We start from the raw sequence: 27,419 nt of genomic DNA, 5'->3' as shown, positions 1-27,419 counted from the left end.
TCAAGTGAGAGCCCACATCGTTAGTCAAGGGCTTATACTGGTTAAAATTTTGAAAAGTTCTAAGTTCACCTCCTATAGACATCCTTTTTTCCATCTCCCTCTTTGTGCTTTTTAAATTTTTTTAAATTTTATTGAAGTATAGTTGATTTACAATTTTGTAATTTCTGCTATATAGCAAAGTGACTCAGTTATACATACACACATATATATATAATATATATTATATATATTCTTTTTCATATTATTTTCTATTATGGCTTATCATATGATATTGAATATAGTTCCCTGTGCTATACAGTAGGACTTTGCTGTTTATCCATCCTATATGTAATAGTTTGAATCTACTAATCCAAAATTCTCAATCCATCCCTCTCCCACCTCCCCCTTGGCAACCACAAGTCTATTATCTTTGTCTGTGGGTCTGTTTCTTTTTTGAAGATAGTTCACTTGTGTCATAGTTTAACTTCTGTATATAGGTGATATCATATGGTTTTTGTCTTTCTCTTTCTGATGTACTTCACTTAGTATGATAACCTCTAGTTCAATCCATGTTGCTGCATATGGCATTATTTTTTTCTTTTTTATGACTGAGTAGTATTTCACTATATACATGTACCACATCATCTTTATTCATTCATTTGTTTATAGACATTCTTGTTTCCGGGTCTTGGCTGTTGTAAAAGTGTTGCTATGAATGATGGGGGTCCATGTTTCTTTTCAAATTATAGTTTCATCCAACTATGTGCCCAGGAGTGGGGTTGCTTGATCATATGGTAATTCTATTTTTATTTTTTTAGGGAACCTCCATACTGTTCTCCATAATGGCTGCACCAATTTACATTTTCACCAACAGAGTAGGAGGGCTCCCTTTTCTCCAAACCCTCTCCAGCATTTGTTATTTGTAGATGTCTTTATTTATTTATTTTTTTTCATTCTCAAACCTAAGCCACTATTTCACCTTCTTTCCCACCACCCTACAAGATAAAACAACACTGGTTAAAACCTGATAAGTTTCTATGGAGATGAGAAATTTTCTGTTCCATAATTTGTGTGAAAATTCTGATATTACAAGATGAAATATGACACAGGTGTCAATTTATCCACAGATATGAATGAATGATGCTAATTTTTTTTCTCTACAGTAAGCTCATTCTGAGACATGGAGAAGGTGAGGGAAATTAAAGGAGGAGTCGAGATGCCATGGGAGAGAAAAAAGGGCAGCAAAACATGTTGCTGTCAGTTAAACCTCACATAATTTTGTCTAAAGCAGTGCTACATAAACTGTAGTTTCCAGTTGTGCTGACTCAGGATCTGAGTGGAACCCAGGAATCTTATGTTATTAACTCTCCAGAGGATTCTGACATATGCGAAAGTTTGAGCACTACTGGTCAAAGCAATACTTCCTGGGGTTTTTTTTTTTTTTTTTTTTTTTTGCTTGCATAATAAAAATAATAATATATCTTTGCATTTCTATAACACTTTACTACTTTAGACAATTTTTCTTTTTTTACAATAATCTTACTTGTTATCACAAAAGCTGCAGGATCATTTTCCCCTTTGATAAATAACAAAACTGAGTTTTGGAGAGCTTATCTGACTTTTCCACAGTGGATATACAAGCACAGTTCTCTTGACTTCAAACCCAAGGATCTCCTAATTTTGCCCATATGAAAAAAATAAAATAAAATAAATAAAAATAAATAAAAGTGAAAAGATTGCACCCTTCCTGATGTAATTGCTCAGCTGTGTCATTCTTTTGTTTCTTCCTTGATTCATCCATCATTCAGTCCCTTTACCTGTTCAGCAAATATCTGTTACCCACTATAATAAATAGGCTATGCTGTGTGTATATTCAAGGCTATGTAAGGCCATTCTCAAGGATGATGACAATTCCTCTTTATTAGCTAGTGTGGTGCACTTTTGATCATGTGTAATTCTATTGCATACATTTTCTTTAGTAATTTAGTCACTAGTCTCTTTATGGTAGTTACCCTAATGGTGCTCTAACACTGCTGCCTATTAAAATTATCAGGTCCTTAAAAAAAAAAAAAAAAAGAACATAGCCAAGCCTCCCTGCAGACCAGTTACATCAGAATCTCTGAGGGTAACCTCTGAATGACTGCTTGAGGAAGTGGCTTCAGGGCCAGGAAAAATGAGGTTTGGAAACTGGCTTTCTCAATTACTGGCAGAGGGCCCCTGAGTTTGTTATTGCATCTCTCTGAGCCTCAGTTTCCTGTCTATAAAACAAGGGTAGCAATGCTTTGCAATGTTGCCATGAGCATCAGGGAAAAAATATGTAAACTACCCAATGCCTGGCACATTGGCCCTCAACAAATGGAGTTATATTAGTGATGCTTCCTCTGTCCCACTGCTCTTAAGCTCCTTTATCCTTTTTCAAAGCATCTTTGCCTTCATTATCTCATGTAATCTTTCCCACAAGGGAGATAGGCTAGAAGTTATCTCTGGGTCACAGAAGAGCAAACTGAAGTGCTAGACAGTTAATGGGATGGATTCAAGAGAGACAATTATGCATTCTCTTCATAAAACATGCTTATAAAGGGAAAAATCCTAAGCAGCAATCTAATTGGGGAAAACAACAACCAAAAAAAAAAAAAAAAAAAAAAAACCACAGGGCTAAATGCAGTCATCTGCCTTGGTAGATCTGAGAATGGATCAAGGGTGAGTAAAGTCAACACAGAAAATATGCATTTAACATAAAACTTTCAGTGTCAAGTGAAGGGAGTTGTGTTTGGATGGAAGGATAAAGAGTGGGAGGGCTTTCTCTTTTCTCTAAATGTCTTAAATTTGTCCTTGTCTTATCCCTTTATTTAAAAAAACAAAAGAACTTGTTATACCAAAGATGAGATGGCCTATGTATGTAAAGGTATATATGATTTTCTACAAATCTAATGCCATGGTTTTTTTCCAAATGGCAATTGTAAACCATCTCTGATTTGGACATTCCCCATGGAAGAAAAGCAGGGGTTCCAACCACAGACCTAGCTGGATGACTCAGTTTCTCCAAATTCTTGCACCTGGAGAGCGACTGGTGTCTTGAGTGACTGCCACGGTTATAATAGTTTGTTACACATTAAATCATCTATAGCAATTTTAAAATCCTAGTGTCCAGTTCTCAGACCAGACCAAATGAATCAGCATTTCTCGGGATGCAATTCAATGATCAGTATTTTTAAAGCTTCCAAAGTAATTCCTAAGTACAGTCAAATCTGAGAACCAGTGCTCTAGAATAGTCCTTCTGAGGCAGTAGGTCTGGGATTGGGAGTGGTGGAGAGGAATTGCGTTCATTTCTAACAAGCTTCCTCCCCAGTGATGCTGGTCCTGTTGGTCCTTGGACTACATTGATTACCAAAGCTGTAGAGAAATTTCTTTGCCTCTGGAAGTTTTCACACATGGGCTACAAAATCACTTTGGAGGCCCACTTCATTTCATTCATTACAAAAATGAGCGTATGGGCTACATGGTCTCTGAGCTTACTTTGTCACTCCAAACTTGTATGTGCTGTTTCTAGCCAGGCCAGGAATCTCCTGTATTACTAAAGGGGCCAGAAGACCACTGCTTCCACCTCTGGTGTCTTGAGCACATGGCTGTGAAGCTGGAGAAGATTGATTCCTGCTCCCTATGGGGCAGACTGAGATAGGGATGCTCGAACCTCTGTGTGCATCCGAATCTCACAGAATCTTTGTTTTAAATGTTCTAGGGCCAGACCTGATCTCATACGTCTTGGCTGGAGCCTAGAAAGAAGTGGTACTACTAATAATAATAGTTAACATGTGCTAAATTCTTGCTCTGTACCAAGTAGTCTTCCGGTAATTTCGTAACTTAAATCCATTGAATCTTCACAATGATCCTAGGAGATGGGGACCAGTATTTATAATCCCCAGGTTAAAAATGAGAAAATTGATAAAGTCAGTAATTAACCAAGGCCATACAGTTAGGAAATTGCAGACATATGATTTGCACATGAAGACATTCAACACAGTCAGATATTAGGGTCCTCTCCTCAAAGAATTTCTGATTATAAGAGGGAAATAAAAGGGAAAAAAGGAAGTAGCCACATGGATAGTGGTCAGTGGCGTCAGGATTCACAGCGCAAGAGGCTGGCTTCAGATCACAGACTTGGATTCAGCTGGTGCTAGTCGGGTGGCTCCCCGCTCACAACTTAAGTTCCCGCTTATTAGGCCACTGAGCCAGCAGTGTAGGACTTTCCAAGGAGCTTTTTAGAGCATAGTTTCCTAAAGCCCCCTCCTTAATGCCTTGAAGGCCCAGGAACATGCATTTCAACAAGTACACCCCACCTCTAGGAGATTCTGACACACAGCTAAGTTTGAGAACAGTTAGAAGAACAGGAGTTGGAGGTCATCGTTCAATTAATTAATTAATTCCAGCACCAGATGCTGGACATTTAATAACAAACAAAACAGCCCAATAGTCCCTTCCTTTAGGGAGCTTACATTCTGGTTTAGCAGAAGGCGATAAGTGTAGTGAGGGAAAATAAAGCAGTAAAGTGTTCGGGAGGGTTACAACATGAAAGAGAGTGGCCGGCAAAGCCCCTCCACCCCCACCCCGCCCCCCACCCTTTGGGGAGATGACCTTTAGGTAAAGATTTGAGGAGGGAGAGGGTCATGAGATCTGGAGGAACATCCAGAACAAAGGCTCTAAAGTAGGAATGTACTCGGCATGTTGACAGGAGCAAGAAGCCAGGGTAGAGGAAACAACAGAGGAAGAAATGAAGTCAAGGAAGGGACAGAGAAGACACATCATCTTGAACTCTGTCGGCCACTGAAAGGACCCTGGCGTTTACCCTGAATGAGATGGGAAGCCGTGGGAAGGTTCTGAGTGGAGTTGCCTGAACTACCTTATAGGCTCCTGGATGCTGGGTTGATAACAGATATCACAGCAGGATGAGGGCAGAAGAACAGAGACCAGTCAGGAGACAGTCGCAATTACCGGGTGAGAGACCACACTGGCCTGAGTCTGGGTGGTGGTGGTAAAGGTAGTGAGAAACGAATTTATCCTGGGTAGATTTGAAAGGTAGAGCAAATGGGATTTGTCAAAGGTGTGGGTAGGGGTTACGAGAGGGAGAAGTTAAAGATATTCTTCAGCAAAATGTATTCAGTCATGGATGCATTTTAAAGAACACTGACTGGGCACTGTGATGTGCACCATCGCTTGCGGAAAGCCTTGGCGGGGGCTGTGGGGCAGGGGTGTTAGTAAACAAATGCTTCCAGCCCTTATGGAGCTCACCTTGCAGTGACATGAAGTCAGCCTGTACCTAAGGTTCCAGGTAGTTGTGACAACATCAGGTGCATAACACAGAACCCAACACACAACACAGTAGATATTATTATTACACAAGATACTTAGCAAAACAGCAATATATTAGAGTATAGAGAACATAGGTTGGTGCTAAGGAAATATAGGTGAGGGGAATAATCGTGATGGAGTGGGATAAAGAATTAAATTGGCTCATATTCCTGTAATTTCCCAAATAATCCAACATTCTTGGATTTTGGTTTTCAGTATGGTGAATGGTCCAATAGACTAGTACCAAGGAGGTCAGCGAGCCCGAACCATGAGCCTCGGGCTCAACTCTGGGAAAGGCCTCATCGAATGCCTTTCGGGATTAGAAGAGCACAGCTTTTTGGTGACCTGCTTTGCTGGGACTAGACTTCAACCCGGGACATTTAGAAATGTCTGGAGACATTTTTAGTTGTCATGAATGGGATGTATGGGGGAGGAGTAGGCTACTGGCCTCTAGTGAGGAGAAGCCATGCAGGCAGCTCATGTCCAGCAATAGTCAGGAGAGCCTCCCCTCCCCCTCACAAAAGAATTATCTGGTCCAAAATGTAGACAGTGCCCAAGATCGAGAAACCACAACATGAAGAAAGGAAAGGTAAAGCTATCATCCAAAACCATAATGATGTGGCTTGAAAGTGCTCACACTCTAATAAATGGGATGGACTCTGGAAGGACCTCATGATGTCGCTAATAAGAGAGGATACTGTCTTCACCAAGGGGTGTGCAAATGTCTTTTCTTCTGTTGAAAGGTCCTGTTTGCCTAGACTGGGACTGGGTATACTAGAAGCAGGGAGAGTCTGTTTGAAGATGTTTTATTCTGGGAAAATTAATGGGCCAGACAATGCAAAGGAAAAGAGACAAATTGTACTTTGGTTTCCAAATAAATGCTTGTTTTCTGACACTGCCTGAATTTAAATGGTCCTCAGTTTGACTGTGAAATTAACACGTCTTTGAGGTTAACTGTGGGGGTGGGGTGGGTGCCATTCACACCACTTCCAGAGCTATTGTCTGTCTGGAATGTGGGGGTGCCCCCCCTTCCCTGCAGCCCTGGCACGTGGTACCCAGGCACGTGGTACCCAGGCTTGTTCCTACACCTCCTCAGCCTCATCCAAACCTCCCAACCCCAAAAGTGAGGCACAATTCACACAGCTGCCCCATTTCCCACACTCGTCTCACATCCATGAATCAATTAATCAATCCCTCGGCATTGAGCTGGTCACTTCATCTCCCTGCACCTCCATCTCTTCCTTTCAAAAATGCAGAAGTTGGATGAGGACCCTAAAGTCCTCAGCCTGACCCTGCCTTGACCAACAACCCATTTTCACAGGGTGCTGCCTCATTACTGAGGTTTTTTGTGAAATATGTGTAACTCATAATTACAGACCCATTTACCACAACATCTTTAGTTATTACCTGGGGGACCATCTTCAAACCTCCCTGAAGACTACCTCCTTACACCTTTAAGTTTCCTTCCATCTCTAAAATGTTGTGATTTTCTGGACCCTGGAATCAGTGACTCAAAGTTGGAAGGGACCTGGAACTCTGGTGCAATTGCTCTGAAGTTACGTTATGAAAGGATAGTATGACAAATGGCCTTTTGTACATTTTTGTGCAAATCATTTTTTCTTTAGGGAGTGAAAACTCTTTATGATCATTCTTACATATTGTTCAGATTGTTTCCGTAAAAACAGAAACCATTTCAAGTCCATCGTCAGTAGGTATATATGACATTTTTTGCATATTTCATAAACCAAATGGTATTAAATTTTATCATTTTAATAGTTTTGGTTAGTTTACTATAATAGCAATTTTAGGATATTTATTTATTTTTCAATGTTTATTAGAGGATAATTGACTTACGGTATCGTTAGTTTCAGGTGTACAGTAAAGCGAATCAGTCATATATATATACACATATCCTTTTTTTTTTTTCAGATCCTTTTCCCATACAGGTTTTTACAGACTGTTGAGTAGAGTTCCCTGTGCTATATAGTAGGTCCTTGTTGTTTATCTATTTTATATACAATAGTCATATATGTTAATCCCAAATTCCTAATTTATCCCTCCCCACCACTTTAGGGTATTTAAATTTGAGTATCTTTGGTCATTAAGGAGCCTGGCTGCAGGCAACCATATTCACTTAATGTACACTACAATTTGACCTTTTTTATTTTTTTGTCTTTTTAGGGCCAAACCTGCAGAATATGGAGGTTCCCAGGCTAGTGGTCTAATTGAAACTGTCGCTACTGGCTTACATCACAGCCATAGCAACACCATATCCAAGCTGTATCTGTGACCTACACCACAGCTCACGGCAATGCTAGATCCTTAACCCACTGAGTGAAGCCGGGGATCGAACCTGCATCTCATGGATGATAGATTTGTTTCCGCTGAGCCACGATGGGAACTCCTATAACTTGAACATTTTGAAGCCGATAAGAAGCTTGCAGTAAACAGAGCTTCTTGCCTTGACCAAGTCATTTTTTTCCCCACAGTGAAGATTCAAGGAAGGAGTATTGAAACTCTAAAGAGAATTTTATTCTAGAAGAGATTTTGGTGTCCTCCAACCTAAATTAAAATTAAAAAAAAAAAAAAACACTAAAGGAAGCGTTAGATACCTTTCTTAAATGTATTATCAAGAAAGGCTATCAAAACTACTCTACAGATTTTTACTGGGAGCATAAATTCTCCACCAATGGTGAAGGAGTAAGTGCAGCAGCCTTTTAAAAATAGAAAAAAAATCTGTATTGTTCACTGCAAGACACTAATCATCTCTGGATATTTATACTTGGAATCCTTTAAAAAAGTTTAGAAAAAAGAAAACACAAGAAAAAGTCAAAATTGTTCCCAGATAATGTGTTTTATTAAACCTATTTCCCAGAGTTCCTGCTGTAGTGCAGTGGGTTAAGAACCTGACTGCAGAGGCTTGTGTCACTATGGAGCCACAGGTTTGATCCCTGGCCTAGCCCAGTGGGTTAAAGGATCCAGTGTTAACACAGCTGTGGCATAGGTCACAGCTGTGGCTCAGATTCAATCCCTGGCCCAGAAACTTCCATATGCCATGGGTGCAGCCATACAATTTTAAAGAAGAAACAAAAAATATATTGCCCTATTCCATCTTGCTCCTAAATCTTGTCAGCCCACCTAGTTTCCAATGCTCATTCTCAACACAAAATCATGATCCAAGCAAACAAAAGCCTAGCACATTTTTTCAATTGTTTTGGTTATGAAAATAATATAAATTCACTGTGTAAAAATTGGAAGGACAGAATGACAAAAAGAAGAAAATAGAACCCATCCATAATTCCACATTCCAGAGATAGCCACTGCTGTGACTTGGTTATATCCTTCAAGGTAGTTTTCCATGAATATATTGTTTAAAAGAAGTCATAATCTTCAAAGTATATTTTTCCCCATTTTCTTCGTTTAACAACATGCTACATGCACTTTCTGGGAAAATTTTTTTTCATAGAAACTCACCTTGATTTATTTAAAATCAGAAGGTTACTTCTATGGAAGAACCCTAATACTGTTTCTTACTTACTACTGTTATGAACTTGCCCATAGTTCAAACTTTGTCACTTCTTTTTTGTGTGCAATTCTTTAATTACTTTCTTATAGTAAATTCCTAGATGTAGCACTGTTGGACCAAATGAAAATGCCCACCTTAGGCCCTTGATATACACTACTATGTCTTTAAAATTCTTACCACCGTTATTTCATCTCTCCAATCCCAGGTTATAGACATATGTACCTGAGAGAGCCTTATGTGGCCTTTCAAGCACAGAAGTCTTTGGAAATACAATGATGGTTTAGGAAGTGTGGGTGGTTCGGTTGACCGATGGCCCACAAACCATCACAGAAGAAGTTTCAAAGGTGACATTTAGGGCGAGTGGCTTTATCACTGTACCATTATGATTTCTGGCAAGAAGTGGGTAAAAGGCAAAACAGAAAGGGCTTTCCTCTGAAGAGAAAGAAAACAAACCTCGCCCAATAACAAATCCAGATTTTACTCATAAGGCTAAAAGCATCACTAAACACAGGCTTAAATTAAAGACACATCAAAAATTGAAAATGTACATAACCTACAACCTGGAAATTCCCTTCCTAAATGTGGATTATTAAGCTAAATTTTAAATACCACAGAATTCTTGCTTATAATAATATAACACTGGAAAAATGAATTGGGAACAACCTAAATATCTATTGATAAGAGAATGGATAAATTAATTATAGTATATTCATGCTATAGAATATGATAGAGGAGATAAATATCTCCACATGAATCAATATGGATTGATTTAAAAATATAATTTAAAAAAGAGAAGGCAGGTGTATGCAAAACAATAACAGAGAAAGATAATACTTATTAAGAAAAAATATATAATTATGGCCTGAAAGACACACATTAAACTTATGATAATCTTTGATTCTGCAGAGTGAAGGAAGAATGAGACCCCAGCAGAGCTGAGGGTGAGGAGTAGGGAAGGAAAAGAGTCTTTCAATTTTATCTGTAATGTTATACTATTAGTAAAAATTATGCTGTTTATAAAGTCTAAGCTGACATCAATTATAAAGCTCACTATTATTTTATGTATCACTCAGGAAAAAACGAGGCCACAATATACCATGAATTTTCAAATGCACCCAGGAGTTCCCTGGTGGTTCAGCAAGTTAAGGATCTAGCGTTGTTATTGTTGTGGCATGGGTTCGATCCCTGGCCCAAGAACTTCCATATACTGTGGGTGCAACCGCCCAAAAATGCCCCCAATTTTAGAGATGTTAAGACATAGGGGAAATAGTGTGTAAAATTTTATATAAGGCAAAAATGCAGAAGATTAAGATCTGGTCATTCTTAAGGTCATTGGGATATATGGTTATTGGTTTTGTAAACCTGTGTACTTCTAAAAAACACATCAAACATTATAAGGAATGGAATTCCTCTGTAAAATTAATATCTTAAATGTATACTGCTCATGTAACAAGTATAGTGCCCTAAAGCTTAGCTGCCTTATTAGGCATGTTCCCTAAATGAATTAAAATATGGTGAAGGTAAGAGACAGATCCTTCAAGAGGCATCTGGTGTAGGACATATACTTAACATTTGCTCGAGAATTGTTTCCTGAACTGAAGTTCTCCCAGTTTAAAAGAACAACCTCAAAAAAACAAATCCTCTGTCCGTTCAAGAACCCATGTGCTAGAAATTTGATGCTGCAAAATTAGGAATCCTGTTTTACAGGTCATCACATCAGTAGAGAAAGCTATGAATATTGGTTATAACGTTATTCCCTGGGCGAAGCAAATTTCAAACAACCCTACTCATCTTACCACGAGCCAGCAAACTGTTACCGTCCTAGCTTCTCAGTCAATAGGACTTCATCTATTCTCTAGGTCACAGCATGGGAACCAACGTGCCTATAATCCTTTATTTCTCCCTGTGGCTTAAAGAAAGGCTTTCTCTGGAAAGTGTTCAGAAGAGGAGAGGAAAAAAGACCTAGAGTTAGCATTACCAGGTGAAATACAGACCCAGTTAAATTTGAATTTCAGAGAAAAAAATGAAAAAATTTTAGTATGAGTCTGTCTCACTGAATTTCAGAAAAATCACAAGGAACTTTGTAATGCACAAGTGCAAATATAACATCAGACAGATTTGTACTAAAAACATTTCATTGTTTCTCTGAAATTCAAATTTAACTGTTCTGTATTTTCTAAATATGGAAAACCTATTAGAACTATTCTGACCAAAAGAAAAGGAGAAAACTAGAACTGGAATTTAAGTGGGGGATCAAAAAGGAGAATTGATGGGAAGTGGCTGATAGGGAAAAAATAAGAAACCCAGGAGCTGCCCCGATGGGCGTAGATTTAACATGAGAAACATATACATTTCCTATCATCTGTTTGCACAGACTATTTCATTTAAGTGATGTGCATTTCACAGCGGTGCAGTGATGACTGGTCCCAGCAACCTGGGTCATCCCTCTGTCCCTGTGAGATCCCTGGAGACAGATTGATCTCAAACCTGAGCTCTGCTGCCACCTTCCCTTTCACTGATAAGTGAAAGAGCCTGGGAGTCTTTTTGTAACTTTGGATCTGAATACCATATGCAGGGCTCCCTGTGCAGCTGGAGACGAGATGGCAAATGTCCCCCCACCTGGCCAGTTAAGTCCTTGCCCCATGTCAGAACCGTTTTCTGTGACAGGCTCACAACCCCATCAGCTTCTAGAACACAGGCAGACCCTGAGAGCTGACAAACATTTAAACAGGTATACCCCTTCCTGTTCCTCTCTAGGTTATAAAAATAGAAGGAAGGGGGTGGGGGAAACAGTCCCTTGTCTGAAGGAAGCCAGGAGTCTGGCACCTTCCCTGGGTCTGTGCTCAGGGCTGTCTTCCTGCCTGGAGAGCTTCATATCTTCCTTTTCCTCTTCAGTTTTGCTTGCAATGGTTGTGGATGTGAGAATTTAGTTACTGGGGTTTTTTTTTTTTTTACCTTATGTTTTGATCTCATGAGGTTTAAAGTTACTTTCACTTTCGCAAACCATAGGCATGGGCCTTCTGGTGACGGAGGCCTTGGGAGAAGGTGTCTCCACTGGTGAGTGGCAGCTCTAGCCCTTGGCCTCCAGTAACTTCCTGTCACCATGGTGTGGTGGGGAGGCAGTGTTGCCCCCAGTGTTACAGAGGAGGAGACTGAGGCAGGAAAGAGAGACTGGGTCATCTGACCATCTACGTTTAAAAGACACTAAAATACCTGCAAATGTAATAAGATGGAGAAAATACTGTTTTCCCAAAACTGCCTTCAGGGAAAGCCATGCAGGTGGATGAGAAGGTTGCTTTGAAAAAAGAATGAAATAATGCCGTTTGCAGCAACATGGATGGACCTAGCATATGAAGTGAAGTCAGACAGAGAAAGACAAACACCATGTGATATATCATTTATATGTGGAATCTTTTTTTAAAAAAATGATATAAAGGAACTTATTTAAAAAACAGAAACAGACTCACAGACATAGAAAAACAAATTAGAATAGGGATAAATTAGGAGTTTGGGCATAACATCTATATAGAATAGATTAAAAACAAGGACCGATTCTATAGCACAGAGAACTATACTCAATATTTTGCAATAACCTATATGGGTAAAGAATCTGAAAAAGAATATGTATATATAATAAAAAATCAATTTTTTAAAATAAAAATACATTAAAAAATTAAAACATGACTTTCTAATGTCAGTTTATAAGTTTTAAGAACACTTACACTACACAAAAAAAAAAGCTAAATAGAGCTACAACAATCAAGTCATTTGTTAAATCCGCCCCCAAAAGAAGAAGGTTGCTTTGATCAGCTGCTTAGGGAAGGAAAGGGGTGGGGAAGGAGGGCTACCTAAGAGTTTGCAGTAGGTGGGGCTCAAGCTACCTTCAAAGAGAGATGAGAAATTTGAGCCTAGAGCTTTCTTTCTTTTTTTATTGAAGTACTGTTAATTTACAATGTTGTGTTTCCTGCTGTACAGCAGAAATACATATAATTTTTTAATTTTCTTTTCCATTATGGCTTATCATAGGATATTGAATATAGTTGCCTGGGTTATAGAGTCGAAACTTGTTGTTTATCAATCCTATATATAATAGTGTGCCTCTGCTAACCCCAAACTCCGAATCCACCCCGCTCCATCACCCCTCCCCCATGGCAAACGCAAGTCTGTCCTCTATGTCCATGTTTCTATTTCATAGATAAGTTCATTTGGGTCATATTTTGTATTCCATGTATAAGTGGTATCGTAAGTCATTTGTCTTTCTCTGACTTGCTTCGCTCAGTATGATAATCTCTAGAACCATTCATGGTGCTCCAAATGGCATTATCTTGTTATGAGTAATAGTCCATTGTATATATGTACCACATCTTCTTTATCCATTCATCTGTTGATAGACATTTAGGTTGTTTTCATGTCTTAGATATTGTGAATAGCGCTGCTGTGAACATGGGGGGGTGCATGTATCTTTTTGAATTATAGTTTTGTCCAGATGGATGCCCAGGAGTGATATTCCTGGTTCATACGGTAGTTCTATATTTAGTTTTCCAAGGACCTCTATACTTTTCTCCATAGTGGTTGCGCTAACTTACATTCCCACCAGCAGTGTAGGAGGGTTCCCTTTTCTCCACACCCCCTCCAGCATTTGTTATCTTTATACCTTTTAATGATGGCCATTCTGATCTGTGTGAGGTGGTATCTAACTCTAGGTTTGATTTGCACTTCTTTAATAATTAGTGAATGAGCCCAGGTTTCTGAGCTGGGTTGTGAGTTTGGCATCAACACAGAATTGTTCTGGACCACCTAGCAAGAATCCTGTCCTGTCCTCCTCTCATACTGCTGCCTGGCCTCTATTCCAAAGAGTATCATTTATCAACAAGGAGAGGAAGAATGAAAATCATCTTTCTTCCCATGGACAGAATTCTCTTTTTTGAAGAATCTCTCCTTTTCGGATAGTGATAAAAAAAAGTTTGGAAGCTGGAAAGCAGAAGGACTTGTATTGACTAACTTAATACATCCAAGAAAACTAAATTCTTAAGTATGAGCCCCATATTTGGTGAGCCAAGGACCACTAGACACCTGAAGGACCCTGTGATATTAAAGTCAATCCAGGAGTTCCCGTCGTGGCGCAGTGGTTAACGAATCCGACTAGGAACCACGAGGTTGCGGGTTCGGTCCCTGCCCTTGCTCAGTGGGTTAAGGATCCGGCGTTGCCGAGAGCTGTGGTGTAGGTTGCAGACGCGGCTCGGATCCCGTGTTGCTGTGGCTCTGGCGTAGGCCAGTGGCTACAGCTCCGATTCAACCCCTAGCCTGGGAACCACCATATGCCGCGGGAGCGGCCCAAGAAATAGCAAAAAGACAAAAAAAATAAAATAAAAATAAAAAAATAAAGTCAATCCAAGCAAGGAGGAAACAATGAGGAGGAATGATTAATATCCTCTGAGAGAAAAGATACTATATATGTGAAATAAAAACCATGTTCTATTTATAAAAAAGGAGCATTTAGATAATGAGTGAGTTTTAGAACATAAAAATCTGAAAGCTGAAATAAACGTAACAACAGAAGTGTTGAAAGATAATTTTGAGGAAATTTCTCAGAAAATAGAGCAAAAAGACTAAACGATGGAAAATAAGGAAGAAAAGAATCACAAGTTAGAGACTAGAGCGTGTCCAAAAAGCTAAACATCCAAATGAAAGGAATTCTAGAAAGATAGACCAGGGAAAACAATCAATTAAACAGCTAAGGAAAAAGTTCCAGAATCAAAAGGCTCATCAAGTTCCACTACAGTGAATTAAAATAGGTCCTTACTGGAGTTTCTATTGTGGCTCAGTGGGTTAAGAAACCAACACAGTGTCCATGAGGATTCCGGTTTGATCCCTGGCTTCTCTCAGTGGGTTGAGGATCTCATGTTGCCATGAGCTACATAGGTTGAAGATGCAGCTCGGATCTGGTGTTGCTGTGGCTATGTCTGTGGCTGGCAGCTGCGGCTTTGATTGGACTCCTAGCCTGGGAACTTCCATATGCCATGGGTGCAGCTCTAAAAAAATCTTTAAAAAGATCCTTACTAAGGCTGTAGAATCATAGAATACTGGAATCAAAAAGAAAATTCCAAAAGCTTTCAGAAAAGAAAATAAAAGTTTACTCACAAAGAACAAAGATTCAGAATGACTTCAGATTTCTCAATAAAATAATAGAACTAAAAGATGATGGAGAAATTCCAAAGGAAAATGGATTCTAGTTTAGAATCCTATGCCTGTCACAAATAAGTTTCAGTGCAGAGCAGAGAAATTTAAAAAAAAAATTTTGGCCATGCTCACAACACACAGAAGTTCCCAGGCCAGGGACTAAACCTATGGTACGGCAGTGACAAAGCTGGATCCTTAACCTGCGAACTCCTAACCACCGCAGAACTCCAGAGACATTTTTAGACATACGATTTCTCAATATGTTTTAATATCCTATGTACTTCTTTCTCAGGAAGGTGCCATCAAAACTAGGGATTAAGTCAAGAGAAGATCATTGCTGGGGACCCAAATCTGAGAGAGGCAAACAGAAAACCTGAGTTAAGTCAGGCCAGAATCCATGCCCATCAACTCAGTTTCTATGCTTCCCTTATTTTATTTTCACTTGTATCACATGATCATAAATTATAAATTATAACAACACAACAAGATTAATTATGAAATTTATTAGCACCCTGAACATCTTTTTCTCACTACTTCTTACTCCCCAGACACAACCACCTTCATCTCTTCTTTGCTGTACCTTTGGCATTTATCTCAAAGAATTAATTAACAGACCTATAGTTCCATGAGTTTTCCATTTTCATCCTTTCCCATTTACTCTCTGCTAAAGATGTCTTCCCCTTTCATCGCCACCCAGTGACCACACGCCACCACCCCCCACTTTTGGGATGGGTCTTCTTCTTCTGAAAGTTGTTTCTTGCTTTGACTTCCCAAAGCTTTGGCTTTTGTTTCTTTCACTCAGGACAGAATTTTGTGTGTGCTGTAGCATGGTGTGGTATAGTGTGTGTGTGTGTGTGTGTGTGTGTGTGTGTGTGTGTGTGTGTGTGTGTGTGTGTATGACCTGATGATTGAATCAATGGATTTGAAGGAAAGCAAAGATAAGGAAGCAGTAAAAATAAAAATGTCTATAATCAAGGCAAGCATATGAACGTGTGAATAAGACTTTTAACAGAAACATAACAAAGACCATGTAGGATATAGGGCAAAATAGAGAAAGTGATAATAAGCAGATATATCAAGGCAGCACATGTGAGAATAAAAGTAAGTTCAAGATGAAAGACAACACTCAGCCTTCCTACTTTAGATCCAAATTGGCAATTAGCCCAGATTACCTTCCACAGTGACCACAGAAGGGCTACAGGATCCAATCAGGAGGAATCAGCCTCAGAAATCTTAAAAGCCCTGATCTGAACTTCTCTGATTCTCCCAGTGCCAATCCCTCACGAGGACAGACCATCTTCTTGTGGAGAACCAAACTGTGTGGTTCCTGAGGGAACTGCTTGTCCTAAACATGTTTCCTCCAGCCATGCTGATTGAGCCAGAGATGAACATGTCCTCCCAGGCCAAGTGAACTTTGATCCTTCCCTGAAATGTTTTAATAGGCTTACAGAGAAGAGAAGCCCTTTCTTCACAGTGCCATGAGCCACCTAAAAATCAGAACTTCTATAGATAAACAATAAGGTGCTACTGTATAGCATGAAGAACTATATTCAATGTCCTATGATAAACCATAATGGAGAAGAATTATTTTTTAAAGAGATATACATATATATCTAGATATATATATCTAAATATATATTTAAATTATATATATAAATTATTTTTTAAGATATATATATATATATATATATATATATATATATATGTCACTGAATCACTTTGCTGTACAGTAGAAATTAACACAACAGGAGTTTCCACTATGGCTCAGTGGGTTACAAACCCAACTAGTATCCACGAGGATGTAGGTTCAATCTCTGTCCTCACTCAGTGGGTTAAGGATCTGGCATTGCCGCGAGCTATGGTGTGGGTCACAGACTCTGCTCAGATCGCTTGTTGCTGTGGCTGTGGTGTAGGCGGGCAGCTGCAGCTCCGATTCAACCCTTAGCCTGGGAACTTCCCTATGCCACAGGTGCAGCCCTAAAGAAAAGGCAAAACATAAATAAATAAATAAATAAATAAATAAATAAATAAAAAGAAAAATTAACACAACTTTGTAAATCAACTATACTTCAGTAAAAAATAAAAAGGAAAAATAAAAACTAAAAATAAAAACCAGAACTTCCAAAATACATCAGAAAAGGAAAATGGATATTGGGGGACGACTAGTAGCTTCTGCAACACTTGTCTACTAAGACAATGTACAGGCTATGATAATTGGAACTTCCCTTGCCCCTGTTTGAGGCACTGTCAGGGGATAACACATAGCCTTTTCCTGGTTATGCTGTTTGTTATTATGTGTGCAGATGGCTTCTTCGCATGTGAGGGAAGTAGGTAAAAGAGAGTCAAAAATAGCCAAAAGCAGGATTTTGCAGAAATGCAAGAATGTGGAGAAAGCCAAGTGTAGTTAACAGGGAATCTTTACTTGCATGTGTTCCGGTAAACTGATTAGCTGACCACCCACTACGAGGTTAGGATGGGCATTTTGTACTAGAGCGAGCCCGCTAAAGTTACCAAAGGAGATGATTTTAATTACTAGATTCTCCAGAAAACCTTGAGAGTTTAGCGGTGGAGTCCCTGGTGAATTAGCCTGAAAACGCTAGAGGGGGGTTAGGGAAACAGGATAGGGATGGGGAGGGTGTCTCTCCTTGTGGCTGTGTTGGTATAGGTACCAATATTCCTGAAACTAAAGCTCACTAGTGTCCTTCTGATGGCACTTGTAAGTGTGCATTTGCTTTTGGTGACCTAGGCTCCAGCAGCTCTTCCTGAGGGCAGTCCTGTTTGGTTAATTGTAACTACCTCTTCTGAGTTGCCAGTTGCATACTTCCTGGAGGGACCACACTCCTTGCACCAAGCCAATCAGACGTTCCCTCCTGAAACAGCCACCTTGAAAGCAGACAAGAATCTCAGGCCAGGACAAGTCCTGCTCAGACTCTCTTCAATGAGAAAGTGTCACAGTGGTCCCTGCTCCCAAGAGCCTAACAATTTCCTCTTTTTTTGTTCTTTCTTTTGTTTATGAATTGGTTGGTTGTTGTGTTTTTGATTTATTCTATTTTATTCTGTTTTTGCCTGAATAAGAGCATATTTCTCCAGATTGTAAGCAAAGTATCAATTACTTCAATTGATCGATCAATTTTAATCAATTAAAATGTTTTATTTAATCAATTTTCCCTTTTATTCAAATTCCTTTTATGCCTTCTGTTTCTTTCTTTCTTTTTCTTTTTTTCTTTTTTTTTACCACACCCACAGCATGCAAAAGTTCCCAGGCTAGGGACCAAACATGTACCACAGCAGTGACAACATGGGATCCTTAACCCACTGAGCCACTGGGGAACGCTACCTTCTGTTTTTTTGAGTCAACACTCAGGTCTTGTTAGGCTAAAAAATATTTATCCCTGCATGCCATCCACCAACTTCCCATCCTAGGTAGTCTTCAAAGTTTTCTTACATTAGTGTTTTGTTTTGAGCCACACCTATGGCAGATGGAATTTCCTGCATTAGGGATCAAATTAGAGCTGCAGCTGCCAGCCTACACCACAGGTGCAGCAACACCCAATCTATACGCCATTGTACTAGGCCAGGATTGAACCCATGCTGCCTCAGAGACAACACTGGATCCTTAACCCACTGTGCCACAGTGGGAACTCCTCTCTTACATTAGTTGATGATGAAGGAAGAGTATTCATAATCAAGCTCTTCTTCCTGATGTCTTAGGGGCAGGTTAGGAGGAAACAAAGACACTTTAGTCAACCCTGTACTCATATGAAGCCTGCCCTGTACCAGAAATGAGGTTCAGGCTGACATCTCTTTCTATGGTTGTGTCATCTTTCATTTCCACAACTATAAGGAATCTGTGGGCACTGACCTTCATATTGACCTTTGAAGCCCCCACCTGCTGGTCTGCTGTGCCTGGATCTATTCCTGGTGAGGCCACTATCATATGACCTTGAGCAAGTCACTTCATCTTTCAGATCTCAGCTTCTTTACCTATAAAGAAAGGCCTGGAGAACATGATGCCCAGGTGTAACATTTAGTGGTCACAGGACATGAATATCAGAAAACATGGTATTAAGGAATTCCCATGTGGCTCAGCAGGTTAAGGATCTGGCATTGTTGCTGCTGTGATGCGGGTTTGATCCCTGGCCTGGGAACTTCCAAATGCCATGGGTACCACTAGAATAGAATAGAATAGAAGAAGGAGTTCCTGTGGTGGCGCAGTGGTTAACGAATCCGACTAAGAGCCATGAGGTTGCGGGTTCGGTCCCTGCCCTTGCTCAGTGGGTTGGCGATCCGGAGTTGCCGTGAGCTGTGGTGTAGGTTGCAGACGCAGCTCGGATCCCGCGTTGCTGTGGCTCTGGCATAGGCCGGCAGCTATAGCTCTGATTCGACCCCTGGCCTGGGAACCTCCATATGCCGCAGGAGCAGCCCAAGAAATAGCAAAAAGGACAAAAAAAAAAAAAAAAAAAAATAGAAGAAAATAAAACAGTAAAATAAAGTAAAATCTGGTATGGCAATCATGCAGAAGCTTTGATCCAGATGGGCTGAGGCCTGGCTCGTCCTCTTCAGCATCACTTCCATCTGTCTGTTTCTGTTTCTGCTGCCATCCTGACTCTCTCTATGGTCAGGACTGTTGTGGTAGCTTCCTTAGATGTCAGCCCTGGCCTCGTCTGAACTCCTCTGGGCAGCAATCACAGATCTTCCTGGAGGTGAATCTGAATGTGTTGATCCTTTTGTTTTTGGATAAAGGACAGAACTGTTGACCTGATCTGATACCTTTCCACGTCTTCAGTCTCATCTCCAACCACTTGTGCTCCTTCAGTTCCTTCAAAGGCTGAAGATTCTCCTTGACCCAGGATCTTTGCACAAGCTTTTTCCTCTAAGTTACCCTTGCCCAGCTACTTCTGCTGCAGATCTTGGCCCAAACATTTCATCCTCAGAGAATTCTTTCTTAACCCCTCAAACAAGCCAGGTAGCCCTATCAACTGATCCCTGTATTTCCCTGCAGGGCCCTTATCACAGTAATTATTTATAAATTTAATTACATGTTAATTTGAAAGGTGTCATTTCCTCCACTGTTTTCCTCATCACAACCTCAGTGCCTAGCACAGAGTGGGTGAGCAGTCACGGCAGTGCCTAAGTGAGCAGAGGACCTCACTCCAGCACCGAGCCCCCTCCTGCTCTGTGAACTCTGGATATGACCCATACCACCACCCAACTCAATGTCCACCTCCCTCATCAACTTCTTCCTCATCCTTATAAAACCTGCTCTCAAGAAAAGTTATGGTAAACTAAAATGAAATTCACCATCAATGATGCTTGCAATACATATGCACACTATCGTATAGGGAGTGGGTGGTTTTCAGGGACCTGCTGTGTAGCACAGGGAACTCTACCCAATATTTTATTATAACCTGTATGGGAAAAGAATCTGAATAAGAGGAGTTCCCGTGGTAGCTCAGCAGTAATGAACCCTACTAGTATCCACAAGGATGCAGGTATGATCCCTGGCCTAGTCAGTGGGTTAAGGATCTGGTGTTGCCATAAGCTGTGGTGTAGGTTGCAGATGTGGCTTGGATGCTGCATTGCTGTGGCTGTGGTGCAGGCTACCAGCTGTAGCTCCAATTCAACTCCTAGCCTGGAAACTTCCATATGCTGTGGGTGTGGCCCTAAAAAAATACAGAATCTGAAAAACAATAAATATATGTCTATATATATAACTGAATCACTTCGCTGAACAGTATAAATTAACAAAACATTACAAATCAACTATACTTCAATTAAAAAAAAAAAAAAAAAAGAGTGGTGCCGCAGCACACTATTGTATAGGGAACGAATCGTCAATGGGGACTTGCTGTATGGCACAGGGAACCCTACTCAATACTGTGATAACCTGTATGGGAAAAGAATCTGAAAAAGGAGGGGTATGTGTCTATGTATAACTGAGTCACTCTGTTGTACCGCTGAAATTATCACAACATTATAAATGAACTATATTTAATAAAACCTTTTTTTAAAAAAAGAAGGAAAAGTGCCTGGGGTATTATAGAGCTACCAGCATTTTGTTTAATAATGAGTAATGCCTAGATTTAACTCGAGTCTGAGGAACAGAATTATGTTAGCAGAATTTCTGAGGTTCAAAGGCCAGCCCCTCATTGTGACATCTGTTTTCTCCTAGTCCCTTGGGCCCCCACATTTTCCACATTGCAGGATCTCCTTGTCTGCTGGACCTGTCATAAGAAAGTGACACTTGGAATCCCCTCCATCCAGTCCTACCCTACTCCATTAATGTGGAATTTCTTCCGGAAACAGCAGAGCCGCTTTTCTGTACAGCTTGAGTGCTTCCTTCTCAGTAGCTCTTGGCAGCTAAGTATGAATGATGACATGCCTTTCCTCCTTTTTTTAGGTAGCTTTGATTAGAACCACAGAATCACACAATATTTGAACCAGAGGCTTCTGCAAGCCTATCCCCCTGGGCAGCAATCTCCTTGAACACCACGTGAGTGATCAGAGGCATCAGAGGATGAACCAGCCCTGGGTTTCCTGAAAGGTGAGGTAAGAAATGCGATGATTACGTCATGAAGATCGATGGATTTTAATGTTTTCCCCTAGCTGTGGCATGCAGGCACCATAGTGACTGAAAAACCCAGGCTTAGGGGACTAGGTGGACCTGGGGTTAATTCCTCCATTTGTTCTTGTGAACTTGGGCAGGGGACACCTCTGTAGGCCTGAGGCTCATCCTCCATAAAAGGAAAACCACAATGCCTGCCTTGCGTAGAAAGACATAAGCAGAGTCCCTGGAGCAAGGGGCTTAAAGGAGATAGAGTTCTCATGTTATCTGGCTCTGAGGACATGGAACCCCAAGATCAAGAAGGACACTTTTGCTCATATCTCTGCAGCAAGATGCTGTGTGAATACCCACCTGCCATGAGAGACAAGTTTTCCTTTAGGTTTTACTCTTTACTGAGTACTTCTTCACAGTTTGCTTTTCTAGGCTGGGCATTGATTGGCACCTCCCTCTGATTTTTTGTATCCTAAGATGTGTTTAATACTGATAAAGTCGACGTCGTTAAAAAATTAATTTCCCCCCCAAATTTCATCTAATTGCTATTAGGATGATATTTCTAGATAAGTTCATCTGTCATCCCTTTATTTCTCCTTCCTGAGTTTAAAAGGCTGTACCAGTCACCGTCTCATTTATTCACTGAGAGCAATCATTCTCAGTCCAGGTGATTTTGCCCCCAGGGGACATTTGGCGGTACTTGTGGACATTTTTATCATCACCATTGGGGAAGGAAATACTGCTGGCATTTGACAGGTGGAGATGGGCTGCAGCTATGATATCCTATAATGCTCAGGACAGCTCCCACCCACCCAGCCCCCACAGCCACCCACAAGGCTTGAGAAACCCTGGTTTGGAGTGAGGCGGTTCAGCTTGTCAGCATTGAGGGAACTTGGTAGTTGAGCTCTTGAACTTGGTAGTTGAGCAGCCTTAAATCTAAGAAGAGCCCCTCCCATCCAACTTCGATTCCCTCCCTCCTCTCCAGCTCTGACAAACAGCTGCTTCAAAATAGTAACATGCAAAGTCTATCTTAAACACAGGGAGTCAAGAGATTCAGAGTTAAGGTTTCAAAATTCGAGGCTAGCACTCTGCTGTTAAAATAGACAAAGCCTGAAGGTGCCAGGCTGTGAGTTGGAGACAAAGTGTCAAGCCAAGCTTTCGACTCCAACCCTGCTGCTTTTGGCTTTTGTGGGCTTAGGTCAGACTCTCTGCTATCCTGGCGTGGTTGCTCTGTGGTTTCCTTCTGACTTCTATAGAACTTAAAGAAACAAACATAGGCAAGATTCAGAGCAAGCCTCAAGAGATGGAGGTGTGAGCTATTTCAGGTTTGGAATCTAAATTTGTAAATCATATCTCTGATAAAATCACCCAGATGTGGCGCTTCACGTTTGAGGTTCTTCACACTTAAAACACACTATTGTTCATGTTAGTTACCTGCGGAGTAGAGTGATTACTTAGTAATTTTGTGAAATGTAACGGATAAGACAGCATAGCCAAAAAGCATAGTATTGAGAGATAGAACAAAAGCAGATTTTAGCCCCACTTCTACTGCTTACATTTTTGAACAAGTTACATAACTTCTCTGAGGCTCTCCTTCCTCTTCTATAGAATGGAGACAATGATCTCTACCTCATGGATAGACACTGCACATAAAATACCAATCAAATTCTGGAATATAGAAGCCCTTCCTATATATTGACCCTTTATCAAAGGGCAAAGTCTGTCTTGCAATGATGAAGTCAGACTAAACACATATGAAAAGGTAAACTAAAAAATTTTAGGAGTTCCCTGGTGGCTCAGCATGTTAAAGTTCCGGCATTGTCACTGCTGTGGCATAGGTTCAATCCCTGGCCCAGGAGCTTCCACATGCCATGGTCCAAAAAAAAAAAAAAAAAAAAAAAAAAAATTATAAACCTCGAATGATATGGCAGCTCACTTTGAGATTCAGTAGCATTACAAAGAGGATTATTTAGCCTAGTGCCAATAAACACTAGATATGTGTGTACAGGCATGAAGACAAAAAAAGGACCAGGATACAAAGGTAGAAAGCCAAGGACATATTTAAGACGAGCAAGTTTTCATGATTAGCCTACAGCATAGTCAAATGTGAAGCTGGAAAAGGTGTTGATCTGTTCTAGTCAGCTGTTGCCACAATAATGGAGTATAGTAAAGCACCCCAGCATTCAGATGTACACCACCAAGCCACTGTTCTCATGCTCATGGATCTGCAGGTCAGCTGAGGTTTGGCTGATCTCAGCTGGGCTTGGCCGGGTAGCATATTCTTCTCATGGCAGGTCCAAGCATAAGAGCTAAGTTAAACCATGAGAAATACATTGAAGACCTTTGCTCCTGCAATAGCTATTTATATTCCATTGCCAAGGCAAGTCACATGGTATGGGGAAGGATACCCCAACTGCAGAGGGAGAACATAGCAAAGTTACAGGCCAAATGTATGGATGTATATAGTCTTATTACAATGAAACAAAGACTGGAGACCAGTAATTAAATCTATCACAAGAACATATGAGGGCAGATCTTAAAAAAGGAAGTCATGAGCTGTTAAAAAAAAAAAAATGGGTCACAACGGAGGTCCCACTGTGGCTCAGCAGTAATGAACCCAACTAGTAGACTTGAGGGGGTGAGTTTGATTCTTGGCCTCGCTCAATGGGTTAAGCATCTGGCATTGCTGTGAGCTGCAGTATCAGTTGCAGATGCAGCTTGGATCTGGTGTGGCTGTGGACTAGGCCCGCAGCTCTGATTTGACCCTGAGCCTGGGAACTTCCATATGCCACCAATGCACCGCCCAAAAAAAGGGAAAAAAATGGTCACAATAAGGAATATTTGGAAGGAATGAAGTGTTCAGAACTGTGCCTGACAGCATGGATGGACTAGACTAGAGAAAGGACAATGAATCTCAGAGGGAGTTAGAGAACATTTCTGTGCCTGAGGCACTGGGAAAGAAGATGAAGGTCTCAGAGAAGGATTGAACCATTTAATTACTGCTTGGCCCCCGGTGGGGCTAGTAGCTTTTGCTTTGACTGTGAACATGAGCCATCAGAGATAAATTTGGAATTTGACGATTTGGGGCTTACAGGCCGGGAGAATGGCAAAGCTACTCATAATAATAGCATATATATATTTGATTGAGCACATACTGTTTATCAGACACAGTACTAAGAATTCTTTTGACATTATTTCATTTAATCTTCGCAATAAGCCGAGGAGATAATACATTCCTTATCTCCACTTTTAAGATGAGGTGAGTGAAGTAACCTGCCTGAGATTGCATACCTAGAAAGTGGTGGAATGGGGATTGAGAGACCAGTGGTCACCTCCAGAATCGACACAGTTCACTTCCCTATTTCTTACTCTGCTGCATTGCTGAACATTCATATTTTATAGCATACTTAATTGCACACCAAACTTCTTGGTGCGCAATAATATAGTCAGAGTGGCCAGTGGAACTCTCTGAAACACTGTGGATATTAGGATTAAAACATGTAAGGTGGTGGGGACAACAGTAGTAATGGACATTCTAGTAACCAGAGTCACTTCTACAATTATTTTATGTAAGACTTCTATTTGATCATTCTGGATTTGTAGTCATATTTCTCACACTCTGTGGCCTAACATCTTTCCAAGTACAAATAAAAAGAAGAGGTTGCCTGTAGAAATAAGTAGCACCTGACTTCATTTTTTTTAGATTTTTACATTCTTTTTTAAATATTCTTTTTCATTATGATTTATCACAGGACATTTAATACAGTTCTCTGTGCAATACAGCAGGACCTGTTGTTTATCTATCTTATATACGGTAGTTTGCATCTGCAAATCCCAATGCTCCCCTCCTCCACACCTCCTCCTCCTTGGCAACCACAAGTCTGTTCTCTATATCTGTAAGTCTGTTTCTGTTTCATGGATAGCTTCATCTGCATCATATTTGAGATTCCACATGTAAGCGATATCATGTGGTATTTGTCTTTCTCTTTCTGACTTACTTTACTTAGAGTGATAACCTCTAGTGTTATCTGCTAGCATTGCTGCAAATGGCATTATTTCATTCTTTTCATGACTGAGTAATATTATGTTGTATATATGTACCACATTTTCTTTATCTATTCCTCTGTCAATGGACATTTAGGTGTTTCTATGTCTTGGCTATTGTTAATAGTGCTGCAATGAATATTGGGATACATGTATTTTTCTGCTAGAGTTTTGTCTGGATATATACCCAGGAGTGGGATTGCTGGATCTCATAACTTTAAAAAAAAAATGTGCTTCCATAGAGTCTCAACACTGAGTACCCATTCCTTGACTGGAAGATGCTACATTCTCCCGGAAGCTGAGGGAGGGTGTCAGGTCGTGCATGAGCAAAGTTCACGTCTTAGTCATCTCCAGCTTCCTTACCATGTTCTCACCTCATGATGCAGGGGATTTAAGCCTCCACACTGAAAGGCTCTCTGAGTCTATAGCCAGGTCATCAGCATCATGGTGCTTTCAACTCCTCTGTTTCTTCTCGAACTTTCAGCCAGGCTTGAAATCACATTGGCTATCTGCAGAGAGCAGTAAACATATAAAAATGGGAAAGGTTTTTAAAATTTCCTCTTTAATTACATAATAATTCAATCATAGTTTGATGCTTAATTATCTTTTTTTTTTTTTCCTTTTTGGGGCCACACCAGTGGCATATGGAAGTTCCCAGGCTAGGGGTCAAATGGGAACTGTAGCTGCCAGCCTACATCACAGCTGTGGGATCCGAGACGCATCTGCAACCTATACCACAGCTCAGGGCAATACCAGATCCTTAACCCACTGAGCGAGGCCAGGGATCAAACCTGAATCCTCATGGATACTTGTCGGGTTCGTTACCGCTGAGCCACGAGAAGAACTCCAATTATCCTATTTTAGAAAAGCTTCTTTCAGTGATTGAGATCCAAGGAGAACATTCTGGATTTTGATACTGAAGGAGGAGGAACATAGATAGAGGGATTGTGTTCCTCAGAGACAATGCCGGAAGAGGTTTCTACAGGTTGCATTGAAAAAAATTAAATGGCAGATCCTCCTTACTGCTACAGGAAGGAAGAAAAGAATGGCCTTTTTCTTTTTCATCCTAAGGATCTGTAAACTTCTCACTCTGTCCTCTGTGATGATGGGGTAAGCCCAGCACTGTCTTGAGGAGGCCAGTAGACACAAAGCCAATATCCATGCCAACTCTGACTGTTAGCACCTGCCAGGGAGCAGGCAGGTGACACCTCTGACATCCCACTGCAATTATTTTCAAAGACAGTTTTTGTTTTTGTTTTTCTAATACACTGCCAATTTAAAAGGTGCCAATTTTGACAACCTTCTTGCTCTTTTTAAAAGAAGGTTGGGATTGGGAGGGAGGCAAAGATGAAGATTCATCTGTGGTTTGTAGAGATGATCTCATTTTAGTTTCATGAAAGTCAATGAACTATTCAGTTATAGATAGAAGCAACTTTTGTTCAGGGTTCACCATAAATGCCTTAGAAAGAGAACTCAGGACAATATGTGAAGCATGAGAAAGAAGAATGATGATGGATGAAATTTCAAAACATGACAGTGGGAGTTCCCTGGTGGCTTAGTGGTTAAGGCTCTGGTATTGTCACTGCTGTGGCTTGGGGGTCACTGCTGTGGTGAGAGTTCAATCCCTGGCCTGAGAACTTCTGCAACCTGTGGGAGTAGCGCAAAAAAAAAGTACTTAAAAAGGAATTTTAAGGAGTTCCCATCGTGGCTCAGCAGAAATGAATCTGACTAGTATCCATGAAGACGCAGTTTCCATCTCTGGCCTTGCTCAGTGGGCTAAGGATCTGG

The 27,419-nt window shown here is 40.5% G+C and overlaps 1 long non-coding RNA gene across 1 annotated transcript in view; it reads left to right on the top strand.

The window, feature by feature from the left end:
* Nucleotides 1–27,419, top strand: part of LOC146397227 (uncharacterized) — a 317,714-nt gene that overhangs the window by 201,814 nt on the left and 88,481 nt on the right. The window contains exon 3 of the long non-coding RNA XR_014822550.1: nt 21,432–21,580. This is a non-coding gene — a long non-coding RNA (uncharacterized LOC146397227). The remainder of the gene's footprint in view (nt 1–21,431; nt 21,581–27,419) is intronic.

The sequence above is a fragment of the Sus scrofa genome, chromosome 13 (assembly GCF_054392235.1).
Source record: "Sus scrofa isolate SSC_HxYL_T2T_F1_AM1 chromosome 13, Sscrofa_HxYL_maternal_Yorkshire_Landrace_v2.0, whole genome shotgun sequence".
NCBI lineage: Eukaryota > Metazoa > Chordata > Mammalia > Artiodactyla > Suidae > Sus > Sus scrofa.
Note: the sequence above shows the minus strand (reverse complement) of the source record. Positions and strands in the feature narration are given on the sequence as shown.